General features: G+C 40.3%; 1 pseudogene; it reads right to left on the bottom strand.

Annotated features, from left to right (window-relative positions):
• Positions 1-3,732: 3,732 nt before the first annotated feature.
• LOC123462390 lies at positions 3,733-3,859 on the bottom strand (annotated as a pseudogene).
• Positions 3,860-13,401: the final 9,542 nt, after the last annotated feature.

Below are 13,401 nucleotides of genomic sequence, written 5' to 3'. Positions count from 1 at the left end.
CAATTAATTCAGCGTAACTCCATAAAATATTCAGAGAAAAAATATTTCTGAAATTAAAAAGGCTAATTCTAAATCATCTGAAAATGCAAATTAATATTGTGATAGTTTGAATGTATGGTCCCATAGATTTAGTCATTTTTGTTTAAACTTCTTACTTGAGTCCTTAGCAGGCAGATCCATGCTACAAGGGGGTGTGTCACAGGGGGAAGATCCTGGAGTCCAAGCAGGTATATTTGGTCACAGATCTCCAGCCCAGCACTAAGTACATTCAGAGCCATTTGAGCTCTTGGTCTACGCTTGCTGGTGTTTGCTGGCTGCAGTCGTTTCTGTCTGCTTGGATCTATGAAGTGAGCCAGCTTCCTCTCCCACTGATAGTGTTCCTTGGACTTCATAAGACTGAAATAAACCCCCTTCCCTCCTCTAATTATGTCTGGTTGGATGTTTGTCCCAGCAGCAAGTAGCTGGCTGCAACAAATAAGAATAGTGATTTTTTTTCAAGCAGAAAAGAATGACAAAATATGACTTTCTATAACAAATGTTGAAATATATTACAAAATTAGACTAGTTAATAGAAATATATTTTAGTAAGAACAGACAGAAATTCTAGTAGAATAGAAGAGAATACAGCCATAAACCCATTTTTATATGGATTTTCATAGAAACTTACTGAATATTAATAGCACTATTTCAAAACAGTTTTGGTAGGAAATAAGGGGAAAGAAAACCAAATGAGTCTTGTACCTCATGCTATGTTTCAAAATAAACTAATTCAAGTTGGATTGAAACATTACATCACTGAAGTAGACTTAAAACACACCCAATATGGTTTAGGGAATTTTGTGGAAGAGGAGGTGGAAAGATTGTTAGAGCCACAAGTTGGGACATCATGTCCAGACGTTCTGCTTCTCCCCCATAACTGACTGCTGCTCCAACAACGTATAATGCACAACCTCCACAGGGAAAGCCTGGGACCCTAATGAAGAGGACCCCCTTCAGAAAGGGGGCAGGGATAAGGGAAAGGATGATACCAACACATCATGTTTCCATACTAAGTATGTCTGTAATTAATTTTTAAAAATTTAAAAATAAAAGTATATCATGCAGGCTGGAGAGATGGTTTAGTGGTTAAGGCCCTTAATTGGGAAGCCTAAGGACCCAGGTTTGACTCTCCAGTATCCACATAAAGCCAGATGCACAGGGTGGCACATGTATCTAGAATTCCTTTGCAGTGGCTAGAGGCCCTAGCATGTCCAATCTCTCTCTCTCTCTATCTTCCTCTTTCCCTCTCTCTCTCTCTCTCTCTCTCTCCCCTCTCTCAAGTATAAATAAATAAAATATTTTTTTAAGAAAAAGAAAAAGTATGTCATGGCCAGGTGTGCTAACACTCACCTTTAATCCCAGCACTCAAGAAGCAGAAGCAGGAAGATCGCTGTAAGTCCAAGGCCAGCCTGGAACTACAGAGTGGGTTGCAGGCCAGCCTTGGCTAGAGTGAGTGCCTACCTCGAACCCCTAGCCCAAAAGGAAGTGTGTCATGAAGAATACACAAGATAGAGCACAGTTCCTTGGGCAGTAAAGCTGACCTGAACAAGACAGAAAACCCCGCAGTCAGAAAGAAACAACTGGCAAAAGACCCATAAACCATGTTAAATGACATTCCAGATGGGATGGAAACATTGCTAACATGTGACAGAAATGGATCGATTGCTATAGTGTGGAAAGACTAGATAGACTCCCTTAAGTCAACGATGGAAAGAAAACAAGCCAGCACAGTAAGGCAATAAAGTAAGAGTGAACCAAATAAAAATGATCAAATCACATAAAAGCCATGGTTTTATTAATGATTTCCCATCAAATCACAGAAAGATCACCAGTGGCTTTGACGAAAATGTTAGTAAAAGGGCAATTCCATCACTGTTTATTTGAGCATAAACAACTACAATATTTTTGTACCTCAGTGTGCCAACATCCATCGATATGTTGGAGACTATCTCTCTCCATCAAATAATATTACCTTGAGTTTTTTGACAACAGGGTCTCACTATGTAGACCTGCCTGACCTACAATGTGCACATATTCCTGCCTCTGCCTCCCGAGAACAGGAGCGGCAGATATACACCCCCATACCAGGCCAAAGCAATTTTACTTCTAAAAATCACTTCACAAGGAAATTTATACATGTGGATGAATGCAAATCAAGTAATAGAGAATTTTTTTTTTGTTTTGGTTTTTTGAGGTAGGGCCTCACTCTAGCTCAGGCTGACCTGGAATTCACTCTGTAGTCTCAGGATGGCCTCTAACCCACAGCAATCCTCCTACCTCTGCCTCCCCAGTGCTGGGATTAAAGGCATGTGCCAGCACACCCAGCTAGAAAATTTTTAAGAAGCCTAAATATTAATCAATTGATAGTATGACTAAATTTTAACACTTGATGCGAACAATGAAATACTAGATAGCTATTCAAAAGAATAAAACATGTATTACTGACATTCTTCAAGATTTAAAGTTCAAACAAAAAGATGAAAAATAGCCTATATAGAATAATTGTATTCCTTTTGTTTGTAAAACCTTACATATGAAAGCTGATAGAGAAACACCAAAAGATATGTGATAATAGCCGTTATATGTTGTGTGTGATAACAGTTCCTTTGCAGTAGCTAGAGGACCTGGCACACCCATATTCTCTCTCTCTCCCTCCCTCTCTCTCTCTCTCTCCCTTCCTCCCACCCTCTCTCTCTGTCTCTACTTGAAAATAAATAAAAATATTTTTTAAAAGTTTTAATGGAGCCAAATACAATGGTATAAGCCTGCAAGTCCAGTTCTTGTAAAACAGAAACAGCAACAAATGTGAGACCAACCTGGGCTACATGGAGAGTTCCAGGTGGGAAACCCTGCTGGAGAGATTGCTTAGTGGTCAAAACAGTTGTGTGTGAAGCCTGAGGACCCAGGTTCAATCCTCCAGGTCCCACATAAGCCAGATACACAAGGTGATACATGGATCTGGAGTTTGTTTACAGTAGCTAGAGGCCCGTGCATCAACTCTCTCTTTCTCTCAAATAAATATAAATAAGAGTTAGACAGAGGAGTGTCCAGCACTGAAATATCTCCCACCCTCCAAGGCTCAGGGTCCATTGCAGAAGAGGTGGCAGAAAGAATGTAAGGGCCAAAGGAAGGGCACTGCTCCTTACGTTCAACTGTCCAGACATAATTTGGCCTGATATCCAAGACCTCACAGTGCCTAGCAATACCACACAAGACCCTCCTAACAGGAGAAAAAGATGAGCATCAAATTAAAAGAGAGACTAATGGAGAGGGGAGGATATGACGGAGAGCAGAGTCATGAAGGGGAAAGTGAGGGAGGGGAGGGAAATACCATGGTTTGTTGTCTGTAACTATAGAAGTTGTCGATAAAAATATATATTAAAAATAAATAAATAAAGTCAAAAAATATTTAAAGTTTTTTAAAGTTTTAATGAGTTCTGATAGTGCATGCCTGTATTCCTAGCACTAAAAAGGCTGAGGCAGAAGAATTCCACATGTTCAAAGCCAGGCGAGGCTCCCATGAGACCCTGACTCAAATAAGATGTTTAAATGGAATAATTAGGAATCTTCAAAGTATGGTATTAATGTAGTTCCTACTCTAATACAGATCTATTTGGTAATATTAAAAAATCAACAGTTACAAAATCTAGAAACTTCTTTCATTAGATACATAAACAGCTACAGGTTTTTAATAAAGGATTAGCCTATACAGAGGCACTGAAATTTTTACAAGTATTTTATTTATATGATTGACTAGCATATATTAAACTGATAAGAACAGATACTGTATTTGATCTTAGCCAAAAGGCCAAGAAGAAGCAATGATTAGCATATATTATTCATACACTACTAAGGGTTTCATTAGGACAATTTCATACATGTACAAAATATATTTTTATCACATTCACCCCCATTAACCTCTCACAGTGTTCCTTCCCTTGTTCCAACCAGTCCTCCTTCTTCTACTTCCATCTCTTTCTTTTCCAATGACACAGTGACTCTCATTAGGGTTGCCCACAGGATCCTGGCTGAGGGATTGTTTACAGAAGTATGAGCTCTTTACGAGTGCCTACACCACTGAACAAACTGCCTCGCCCTCCCCTAAACCAAAGCCTTCAGCCAATAGATATTCATAAAGGGGTAGGGCCTTGTGATCCCTCTGCATCTGCTATGACACGCTGTGAACAGGTTCCCTTTTGTGCAGGTCTTACGCCAGCAATCACAGCTGCTGTGAGAGTGAGATCCGTCACGCAAGGGTGAAAATGCCATGTGCCGATGACAGCATGCGGCTTCAGTCCGCTCCCTCCTGCATTCCTTCTCCCCCTCTTTCCTCAAAGTTCCTTCAGCACTCCAGAGTGACATAGACGTCTCATTTAGGGCTGAGCACTCAGCAGTCCCTTATCCTTAGCACTTTGACCAGTTAGGAGTCTCGGTGGTATCCACTGGCCACCGCAAAAGAAGTGGGTGTAGCCAAAGCTGAGAGAGCAGCACTAACCACTGGGTATAAATAAAATAATTATGGAGAGGGCATTTTTATGGGCCCATCATGTCTGCTTAGTTAAAAAAAAAAAGCAGTAGCTTCCCCACTGGGGCCTGTGTCCTCCCGAGCCACAGGCTTCTGACCAGATGTAGAGTATCAGAAGTGGGTGCCCTCCTGTCGAATAGGGTTCAACTCCAGTGAGAAAGTGAATGGTGGGCTGGAGAGATGGCTTAGCGGTTAAGGTATTTGCCTGCAAAACCAAAGGATTCTGGTTCCACTCTCCATGACCCACTTAAGCCAGATGCACAAGGGGGGGCACATGCATCTGGAGTTCGTTTGCAGTAGCTGGAGGCCCTGTTGCGCCCATTCAATCTCTCCCTTCCCCCGCCCTCAAATAAATAAATAAAAATAAAGTTTAAAAAGTTAAAAAAAAAAAGTGAATGGTTACCACCATAACTGACTTGCCATTATTATTCCAGTGAGCACTTCTTGCCTGGCGGGCCCATGGTGTAGCACTCACAAACAACAGCTGACTAAGACTGTTGATGTCAGTTCTTCCCCAATAGCCTGCATAGCACTTTCCTTCACTAGGAGACCTAGCCAGCAGGAAGGCAGCTGCTATCCTGGTTCAGGTTTGACTTCTCTATGTCCTGTGACTCAATGGTGTGGTGTCTTAGCATCTAGTTCTTGTGGGCAGCCAGCAGATGTGCAAATGCTTGTATTGCTTCTTTGAGGGGGTGAGAGGAAAGGTATGAGTATTTTCATGAGCCCAGTTAGACATGTACAAAGCAAACTTTTAACTATTAAATATAACAACTATTATTATATTTTATTTAATTATTTATTTATATTTACTTTATCTTATTATATTATTGTTCTGTTACATTATATACTATATTAATATATGTTATTATATTTATAATATTTTACTTATTATATGTAACAACTATTATAGATGTGATCTAAAAGTCTGAACTTTCCCCTGGGGCACAGTAGCTACAGAGGACCTACCAGTATTAACATATATGGTAAGGGAGTGCTATGGCTAGACATAGTGTAGATCACATGGTACTGTTGACTTCATCAGCAGAATTAGATTGGAATTTGAGGATGGACTTTCTATAAGGTCCTAAGGCTCTTGCTGAAGGGAAAGATCACTTTAAAATCCAGTATGATGGTTGGTTAGCTTACAGTGACAACCTGATTGGATTTGGAATCACCTAAAGGACAAACTACTGGGTGTGTCTGTGAGGGCTTCTCCCAGGAGGGTGAAGTGAGGAGGGAAGACACCCCTGATGTGGGTGGCACCATCCTATGGACTGGGGCCCGGGAGAATAAAAGGGAGGAAGGTGCAGCCAATGGAGGACTGCACGGCCCTCTCTCCACTTCCTGATCGGCCACGATGTGTGAGTCCCAGGCACGTGCTCCAACCACCAGGAGCTCAGGACTTCCCCACCAGGGTAAACGCCAGGCTCTCTGTCAGACTGTGAATCACAACCACCGCTTCTTCCCAGAAGATGCTTTATATTAGGTGTTTAGTCACAACAAGGAGAAAGGACATTGAAACCATCTTAGCCACTTGTTTGCAGAGCAGTTGAGACGATATTAACTCTTTCTAGGTTTCTGTATCTGTCTGGTTGTAGAAATGATGCCACTACCTCCCATTTTTTTTATACAGAGTAAGTAAAAAGGGTCCTAAAATTATGTATAAGCTGACAAGCTGTTAGAAGACATGTTTTGTTGGTTTGTTTATCAAGATGAGGACATTGTTCTACACATCCCAGAAGAATTTGGTAATAGAATAACAAATGTCTAGGCATATCTGTGAGGGATTTTCTAGACTAGGTTACTAGATGTGGGCATCACTGCATGGTCTGAGGTCCTGGACTGAATAAAATGGAGCAAAGGGACTGAGCATCAATACTCATCTCTCTGCTTTCTGACTGCAGATGTCAAGTAACCATCACCTCATGCTCCTGTGGCCTTGCCTTCCCTGCAGGGGCCCTGACAGACCATCCCTCCCCCACCTTGAACTGCTTTTCTTTTCCTTTGAGCTGCTTTTCTTTAGGTAGTTGATCAAAGCAATGAGGAAAGTAGCTAATGCACGCCCAACACCCTCCCCTTTTACCTACTGGAGTCAAGTTTGCAGTCATTTAAATGATGCAAGTCTCACATAGGATGAGCAACTCCTGTATGCAGATCCCTTCAAATAAATCCCCAAAGTCCTGAAAAATAATTCTCCAACTTTCCCCATGTCTCAAATGAGGGAAGATGTGAGGTTTCTAGCTCCAAATTTGTAAGTAAGACAATAGCAGACCCTGGAATCAAAGCCAAATTTATTTGATTCCAAAACTGGTCATCTGCACAGAGCCCTGACTCCTAGAGAATTCATATGTTTCAAAGATTTTTGATGAGGAGGAGAGTAGAAGCTAGAAAGATTATAATCATAAATTGTGTTTTTTTCAACAACTTTATTCAAAATTGAAGAAAACTTACAAAAATAAAATCTGCATATATATTACAAAATATTGCCCCAAAAATTCAGAGGGTAAACAAATTATTAATATCTTGCTGATAACAAGATTCTTAATTAGCACTCAGGAAGAGTGAGATAAAAAGAGAGAGGGAGAGAGGCTGAAGAACACTCCCCATCTGGATTTTCTACTGTAAGTGCTGATCCAGCTCTCCAGTCTCCCATCTGGATCTTCTCTAAGAAGGATGGGATTAGCAATTTATCTAATGTAAATTTTTCCAAATTGTTGTTTATTCTCTGCTGACTCCTAGCCAAACCTTGAATGAGATGTCCAAGAAAGGAGATTGAACAAGTCTTACTTGTAAAATACTGAGGAATAACATAAATTCAGAAAAGATAATTATGAGAAAAGCAAAATTTAGAAATATAGAATTTGCTTGAACATAAAAGTCTAAGTTAATTAAAATTGACATCCATTAAGAAATATAATCCTGCCTTCCTCAAGAGAAAGCAGTCTTGCTAGAATAAAAAGACAATTATTTACGTGAAATCACCAAGTTCTACTACAGCTGTGTTTTCTGGGGCCTTTGATAATCCCCGGCAGCTTTTCTTTTTCTTTTCTTTTCTTTTCTTTTCTTTTCTTTTCTTTTCTTTTCTTTTCTTTTCTTTTCTTTTCTTTTCTTTTCTCTTCTTTTCTTTCTTCCTTTCTTTTCTTTCTTTTTTTGATGTTCTATGGCTATTTAATTTAATTTTTTTATTAGATGTATACACATTTAGTATGTAAACAACCCATGTTGGTATATCCTTTCCCTCCCCGGTACCCCTTTTCTGAAGAAGCCTACCTCGTTGGGGATGCTGGTCAGCCCCATGGGGATTGTGGATCAGGCATTATTGGGAGCAGATGTCCCAACTTGTGGCTTTCATAATCTTTCTGCCCCCTCTTCCACAAAATTCCTTGAGCCATGCTGGGAGCATTTTAAGTCTACTTCAGTGTTTGTTTTTGTGGTTGTTTTTTTTTTTTTTTAACAAATAATTACTTTTAGTTATTTTGTTGTTGTTGTTCATCTTGATTCTTTTTTTGTTGTTTAGTACGAAACTTTTTGTGAATTTGCATGCCAACCACACACAGGGGCATGCTAACATTCTCTGCATTGGTCCAATTTTATTATGTGCCATATAAGTGAGTGTTTATTCCTTTTTCACTGTCAAAGCAATTCAAAGCTTTCCATCAACCTTCCTTACTTCAGGATGGCAAGGTGGCAAGGAAGGAAAACCAGGGTTTACACAGGATCTGAGTCCTTGGCTACTAAACATAATATCCCAAACTATTCATCATATCTCCTACCTACGCAATCTTCCCCCACCAACTTGCCTTTAGAAATCTCTGTCTTGTTAGGTCATTTATTTATATGAATATTTATCTTTTATTTTATTTTGTTCTGTTGTGGATTTAAGCAGAGTCCTGAGAGTGGTAGACAAGTACTGCACCATTCAACGGCATCCGGAGTCTTCCTTTGTTCATTTCTTTTTTAAAAATATATTAATTTATTTATGAAAGAGAAAGATAGAGAGAAAGAGAGAATAGGCACATCAGGGCCTATAGCTACTGCATACAAACTCCAGACATATGTGCTCCCTTGTGCATCTGGCTTATGTGGGTCCTGGGGAATTGAACCCCGGGTCAGTAGGCTTCACAGGCAAATGCTGTAACCGCTAAGCCATTTTCCTAGTCCCCTTGTTTCTTTTTTACTTTCTTTCTTTCTCTTTCTCTCTTCTCTTACCCCTCTCCCTTCTCTCTCTCCTTCCCTCCTCCTTTTCCTCTTTCTCCTCTTCCTCTTCCTCTTCCTTGTGTTCCTCCTCCTCTCCTCCTTCTTCTCTTGTTTTGAGACAAGGTCTCAGTATACTTCCCAGGCAAAGATTCAAACCACCTGCATCAGCCTCTAGAATATTAGAGTTACAGGCACATGCCACTATCCCAACCTCTCAACTTTTAAATAGCCACCTCACCGCCAAGGATGTACCTCAGGGTTTCATGCATGTGACGCATACACTCTACCAACTGAGCTATATCCCCAGATTGAACTATTAAATCTTAACCACACATTTGTTTTTATCTACCTCTTTTTTAACAAAAATATTTGATTTTTATTTATTTGAGAAAGGGAGGGATCGAGAGAGAGAAAGAGGCAGAAAGAGAGAAGATGGGTGTGCCAGGGCCTCCAGCTGCTGCAGACAAACTCCAGACACATGCACTACCTTGTGCATCTGGCTTATGTGGGTCTTAGGGAGTTGAACCTGGCTCCTTTGGCTTTACAGGCAAACACCTTAACTGCTAAGCCATTTCTCTTCTCTCCTTCTCAGGGTGACATTTCCATGCAGAGTGCTGCTGATGTAACTGTTTTTGTGGTTAGGTCAGAGGAACACCAACTGGTCTAGGAAAAGACCCTGAGCCTTTCAGAGCTTACTTGAAACTACTCCTTGAAAGAAAGGAGAGAAGACAGAAACTGGTAGAGAACTGGCTTCCTAGGGGTTTGATATTATGAAATATTTTGAATGAAGTTCTTCATTCTTCCTCTTATAAAACATGTTTAATGAGGCAATACTAAAACCTTGTAATCACTAGTTCATGACCAAGAGGCAACATAAAACAATTACAGCGTGAGTTAAATAAATTATCATTCAGTGACCCAAAAGATTTCTCTGCATAGAGACCATAGAAACAAATTCTCAAAAGCCTTATAGGGCCAGAGAGATGGCCCAACAGGTAAAGTGCTGGCTTCACAATCATGAAGACGTGAGTTCAGATCCCCAGAACCCATGGATTCAGTGAAAGAACCATCTCAGAGAGTAAGGTGGAGAATAATTAAGACACTCAATGTCAACCTCTGGCCTCCACATGCACACACATGCATACAACTCCCCCAACCCAGATATCTATTATATAGATAAACAAATATATATATATATATATATACGTAAGTATGTATCCACATATTTATAATCATGCACATACACAAAATAAACAAAGAAATAAAAGTCATGGCAGTGAGGCATGGAGGCTTAGATCCTGGAGTTGAAAGTCCAGGTTTGATCAGAGAATGACTGGGGAGGTGTTTTTGGCACATAATGTTCCAGAAAGAGAAGAATTGCCTAGAAGGTAATTTAGTTAGAAAGATGAAGAGCTTTGACTTCAGTTTAACTCCCAAGAAGAGAGAATAGAATGCCAGAGGTATGTGAAGGAAGAAAACCACAAGTGGACATGGTCAATCCATGGGGTCTTATGAGCTGTAAGCAACTCTACAGTGAGGAGCTAGAGAGAAGCACACACACATTTGTACACATATAAAATAAAATATTTTTTTTTAAAAAGAAATACTGTGAGATCTGGTACTGAAAACCTAATCAAAAGCCTACTTCAGAAGAGGTCATGAGCCCTAAAAGTACAACGCCTGCTCTTGTCTGGCTAAATGCATATATTATGCTTACCAAACTGCCCAGTAAGCTCTTCTCTTAATGTTCATACCCATAGATTAATGCTACTCTCACTTTTGGTTAGCGAAGCTTTTCTTTTCAGATGGCAGTGACCACGGGAATGACCCAAAAGGCAGCATAGTGCTGAGAAGAAGTGACAGAGGAATGTTCAGCACTGAAACATCTCTATCACACCTTCCAAGGCTCATGGTCCATCATGGAAGAGGTGGCAGAAAGAATATAAGAGCCAAAGGAAAGGTAGAACTGCTTACAATGAAATTGTTTGTACAGAAATTGGCCTTGTTATCCATGACTTTGCAGGGCCCAGCACTACTTTCAGAAGACTCTCATAATAGGAGGAAAAGATGATGACATCAAAATAAAAGAGAGAGCCAGGCGTGGTGGTGCATTCCTATATAGTAAATTCCAGGTCAGCCTGGTCTAGAGCAAGACCATACCTCAATAAAACAAAAAACAAAACTAAAAGTAAAATAAAATAGAGACTGAGAAAGGAAGGGTATATGATGAAGAGTGGATTTGTGAAGGGGAAAGTGAGGGGAAGAAATTATCATGGTTTATTGTCTATAATTATGGAAGTTTTCAATAAAAAAATTTTTTTAAAGAGAAATACTGGGCTGGAGAGATGGCTTAGTTGTTAAGCGCTTGCCTGTGAAGCCTAAGGATCCTGGTTTGAGGTTCAATTCCCCAGGACTCACATTAGCCAGATGCACAAGGGGGCGAATGTGTCTGGAGTTCGTTTCAGTAGCTGGAGGCCCTGGCGCACCCATTCTCTCTCTGTCTCTCTCTCTGCCTCTTGCTCCCTCTGTTTGTCACTTTCAAATAAGTAAATAAAAATAAACAAGATTTTAAAAAAAGAGAAATACTGTGAGAATTCTCGTCTTCTTGCTACTTGTGGTGGCATTACTCAGTTACGCCCCATAAGCTTAGGTGTGGTAGTTTGAATAGATGGCCCCCGATATATTCAGTGTTTTATTAGTTTGTAATTTGCATCTGCTGGAGAAGGTGTCACTGGGCAGATCTTAAGGTGTGGTGGTGAGTTTGAGATTTCAATTTAAAGATATACAAAGTGTGCTTAGCTGGAGTTCCTGAAATGTGCTGTACTGTGTGGCTTTTAGCTTTTAGGCTTGTGCTTCTCTCTATGTGTTTGGTCCGGTGAAGGCAGGCCAGCTTCTTCTGCCATTATGGAACTTCCCCAGCATCTGTAAGCTTCAATAAATCCCTTCTTCCATAACTGTAACTGATCTGGAAGTTCATTTCAGTGAACATGAAGCTGGCTGCTACACAGGGTATATGAGGAAGAGTAGATTTGTGAAGGAGAATATGGGGAGAGGGAATTATCATAGTTTATTATGATTTATTATGGAAGTTTTCAATAAAAATATTTTTTAAAAAGAGAGAAATGCTGTGAGAAGTCCAGTCTTCTTACTACTTGTGGTGGTATCATTCAAGTATCCCCCATAAACTTAGGTGTTATGAATGCAAGGTTCCCAGCTGATGGAGATTTGGAAATTAACACCTCTAGGAGGCAGTGTATTGTTGGAGGCAGGCTTATGGGTATTATAGCCAGTTTCCCCTTGCCAGTGTTTTGGCACACTCTCCTGTTGCTATTGTTCACATGATGTTGGCCTGGAGATAATATCCACCCTCTGCTCATGCCATCATTTTCCCCTGGCATCATGGAGCATCCCTTTGAATCTGTAAGCCAAAATAAACATTTTTTTTTCCCACAAGCTGCTCTTGGTCAGGTGATTTCTGCCAGCAATGTGAACCTGACCAGAACAGTAAAGTTGGTACACAGAGTGGAGTCATTTACTGCTAGACACCTGATTGTGTGGCTTTGGCCTTTTGGAGCTGATTTTCAAGAGGAATGTGGAAGGATTTGAAAACTTGGCCTAAGAGATGCCTTGCAGTGCTGTAAGTACAGCCTGATGGACTATTCTGGTCAGAGTGGAAACACCTGAATGCAGTAAAAACTATAGACTGTGAGGTTTAGCTTATGAGGATGAGAAAGAGCTTTGCTTGGTCTGGACTAAAAGCATTTTGTGTGAACGGCTTGCTTTTTTGTCCGTGTCCTGAGAACTTGTGCAGGATTGTATTGCATAGAAATGGACTGGTGTAAATAGAGAGATATGGCACAGAAAGAAATCTTTGGGCTGAAACTTCTGCCTGTTCAGCTGCAATTGTATGAGAGATTACAACCATTGAGATTGGGCCAGCTGACCTGCATTGAGACAACAGAAAGAATACAGTCTTTTGAAGGGGCCTGAATGCTGAAGGAGTGTCCTATTCTTCAAAGTCTGCTTTATTCCTCCTTGGATTAACAAATTGGCACCCTACCTGGTATTACGGAGTATAAGAAATGCAAGAAAGAAAGGGTCATTGAATTTGCAACATGGTCTTGTGTTTTGGAAATAGCAATGGGCAGTGTGAAGCAGGTCTGCTGAGGATTGCCTGCATGGAGACCTGATGGAGCCATAAGGATGAACTGTGGGTTGCAGTGGAGAACCAGTGGAGATGCCAGGACCATGAGATGGCAGCTAAGGAGAGCTGCCAGGCCCAGATGAAGTTTTCCAGGACTGTGAGTAGCCTATCTGCAGGAGCAGTATTGGAACTCCAGAGACATTGCTGGTTAGAATTATTAGACTTGGAAACTTTTCACTGGCTAGAGCTATTGGGCATGGAGTACAGAGATTAATGTTTGCCTGTTTAAATTTTGTATTGGTTGAATATTTCTTTGCTATGCCCAATGTCATCTTTTGCAGAATATTTATTCCATGCCATTGTTTTTGTTAATTTTTTGGTATTATGGCTCAGTTAAAGATCTATGGAAATATTTGAACATCATTAAGATTGATAAAAACTATGGGAACTTGTAAAGTTGGAATGAATGCATTGTATTTTCTACCATATATAGGTT

The sequence above is a fragment of the Jaculus jaculus genome, chromosome 7, assembly GCF_020740685.1.
Source record: "Jaculus jaculus isolate mJacJac1 chromosome 7, mJacJac1.mat.Y.cur, whole genome shotgun sequence".
NCBI classification, from domain to species: Eukaryota; Metazoa; Chordata; class Mammalia; order Rodentia; family Dipodidae; genus Jaculus; species Jaculus jaculus.
Note: the sequence above shows the minus strand (reverse complement) of the source record. Positions and strands in the feature narration are given on the sequence as shown.